Here is a 3,452-nt window from a genome sequence, read left to right as displayed (position 1 = left end):
ACCATTTCCATTCCTTTATAATAAGTTTGTTATCCTGATTTCTTATTCTTCTGGTAAGTTTCACCATTTTTGCATAGTCCATACGTTTTTGTAACCAATCTTTCATTCATTCCTTCATCTTTCCATTTTTGGGCAAATAACATTCTTGCACCTGTGGTTTCATACATAAATAAATTTCTATACTATCTATACTGTACCTATAATTCCCAAAAGAAAAGCTTCTGTTTTTTTAAAACCAATGTTAACTTAAACAATCTTTTTCCATTCATTATATATCATTTCCCAGTACGTTTTTACCTTATTGCAATATGACCACATATGATAAAAGGTGCCTTCTTTACGTTTCCAACACTTGTTTGATTTTGATTTATACATTTTTGCCAATCTAGTAGGTGTTAGATTCCATCTATATAACATTTTCATAGAGTTTCCCCTCACACTATAATGTGCAGTAAATTTTATATCCATATTCCACAGTCGCTTCTGTGCATCCATATCAGTGTTATGACCTATAACAATTATCCAATGTATTGTTGAACATTATACCATATTGGCCCAAATATAAGCTGCACCCGAATATAAGCCGCACCTTTAAAATGAGGGGGGCAGAGAAAAAATACTCAAATATAAGCTGCTCCATTCCTCACTGCTCCTGGCTGCATACTGGGTGGGGTGGGGGGAGTTGGGCTGCATTGCCAGCGGTCTTTTCCCTTCCTTGCTCTCTCCCTTCCCGGCCTTGGGGGAGAGGATGGGGGACTACGCGAGGGGGGGGGGCACTGCTTTGCTCCTGGAGCTGCTTGCCCCATGCTCCTGGCTGCATACCATAAGGTCGCTAATATAAGCTGCACGATTGGAAAGAGACCTGCTGGAATGTAAAGTTAAAATGTTGATCAAAACGTATAAGATATTATTGGAATGGGAAACAAAGGATGAACAAGTACTGTATTGGCCTGAATATAAGCCTCAATTTTTCTCCAAATTCCAACCGTGAAAAGTTAAAGTGAGGCTTATATTCGCGACCTTATGGTATGCAAGCCCAGGAGCTGCAAATGTATTTTTGCCATGTGTTGAAGCAATCCATATTGCTAATCACCGGTATTGATTGAAAGAGAAATAACATTTTTGGTAATATATTTGTTATTATAGTTGATGCTTTTCCCACCAATGAAGGTTTCATCCTGCCCCATACTTGCAAATTTCTTTTAATAATCTTCACAAGTTTTTAAATAATTATCTTTGAACAAGTTTGTATTATTTTCTGTTAACCATACACCTAAATATTAAGTATTTATTTCAGTCTTTAAGCCTGATACATCTTGTTATTTATTTTTACTCCCACCATTCATATTTTTGATCAAGAGTTTGGTTTGGTCTTTATTTATTTTAAGTCCTGCTACTTCACCAAATGGCTGAATATCAGTTCAAATTTTGCAGATCCACAAAGGATGCATCTGCACACTATACTAAAACAATCAGCCTGCCATGGAGATCTGAAGGCAGCCCTGGATCAGGTGGTTTTTAATGTCTGAGGTTTTACTATGTTTATATATATACTGTAAGCCGCCCAGAATGGCTGGGGAAACCCAGCCAAATGGGTGTGGTATAAATAATAAAAGTAGTAGTAGTAGTAGTATATTATCTTCATTCCTGAAAGGATTCCTCCAGTGAGAAAATTACACAGGCAAACTTGATAGAAAGCACAGAGCAGGACTCTGACAAAGGATTATTTTATTGCTGAGAGATAATAATAACAATAACTATAACAATAATTTTTATTTATACCCCGCCCTCCCCAGCCAAGGCCGGGCTCAGGGCGGCTAACAAGCAATAATAAAAACAAGTTGAATGATTACAACTTAAAAACAAAATTAAAATACAATATTAAAATATTGAAACATTAAAATATTAAAATGTAGCCTCATCGCAGGAGGAGAAAGGAAAAAAGAAAGAGAGGAAGGGCATCAAATTGGCTCCAAGCCAAAGGCCAGGCGGAACAACTCTGTGATGTACTTCAAGGACCAATTAATCCGGCTGTGTGCAGTCTTTGATACTGGTGTCCCAGAAAAGGTACACATAACAGGGAAAGACTTCTTTGATTCTACAGGGAACCGGGACTGGTCTACCCATGAGGCAAAGTGAGGCAACTGCCTCAGGTGGCAAGAACCAAAGGGCAGCAGATCTAGCCTCCAAGAATTGCATTTTTCAGTGCTGCTACAAACACGGTGGCCCTCAGCTCCCAGGCTGCCCTTGCATACTGTTATGTACTTAGTGGATCCTAGACCAATAGGATCCAGAATGCAGCAGTCTGAGTGGTCTGCAGGAGCCACCCAATCCAGCTCCAGGTGGAAGTGAATCAGCAACCTGGTTGGCCTGCAAGAGCAGCCAATCAGGCTCCTGAATGAAGTGAATCAGCATCCTGATTGGCCTACAGGAGCAGCCTGGAATTAGCCAATCACACGGGGCCCATTGTGTAAATAATGTATATATAGTTAGACATTTTGGGGAAAGATTCATTCATTGCTACTATGAGCTGAATAAAGAGCATTAAATTCACACTCGGCTCTGAGTATATTTCACATACAGTAAGCACAAGAAAGGCCAGTGCAGAGTTTGCCTTCCCAGCCTCCCACTTGTCTGTCCATTCCGAATAAGCAAGGGCTGGCAGACTGGCTGGCTGGGCTCCCTTGCCTGCTTGCTTACTTACTCTGAGGCTGCCTCAGCTCCTGGGAAACAGCACCCCCTGGCCAGACCCAGAGGCACCATTGGCCTGCAGAGCTGGTAGCCAGGGCTGCTGCAACAAACAGCTGTGCAAGCCTTTGGGAGACAGAGATACGAGACCACATCAAAGGGAAGGTAAGAGGGACAGAGACCAATGTCTCCCGCAGGACCCCTGACCATCATGTAAGGCACCCCAGGGTGCCACGGCACACTGATTGAAAACCATGGCTGTTGAACCTCAACTCCCATCAACCCCAGCCAACATGGCCAGTGATGATGGGAGTTGTAGTCCAACAGCATCAGGCGGGTCAAAGGTCCCCCTTTCCTGTGTTGGTGCATGCATGTGCATGTATGGAGGGAATGAGTGTCCTGACCAGTCCTGACAGGGTCCTCTTGATAACATGCCATGTTAGGACAGAATGGGTGCACACTTTGCTGACCCTCCTCAGTGGTCATGGAACAAACTTTCCTTAGCAGTCCATAAAGAAGTCCTATCCTGCCCCATTTTTCAGGAGTGCTGTAGGAGTTCCTTGTCTGGGTCAGCTTTTACTTTGCTGGTTAGATAAGCATAGGAGAATTTTAATCTAGTGCCTTTGAAAAAATAATTGGGCAGACACAACAGGCAGAATGTGTGGGAACGACTTCATGGGAACGTAAGCTAAGCTTTGATCTACAAGGGAGGATGAGGTGACTGGGGAAGCAAGTGCAATACAGATGTACGACAAGCCACATGG

The sequence above is a fragment of the Podarcis filfolensis genome (genome assembly GCF_964270895.1).
Source record: "Podarcis filfolensis genome assembly, chromosome: Z".
Lineage (NCBI taxonomy): Eukaryota > Metazoa > Chordata > Lepidosauria > Squamata > Lacertidae > Podarcis > Podarcis filfolensis.
The sequence above is the reverse complement of the archived record's forward strand: the minus strand, read 5'-3'. Positions refer to the sequence as shown.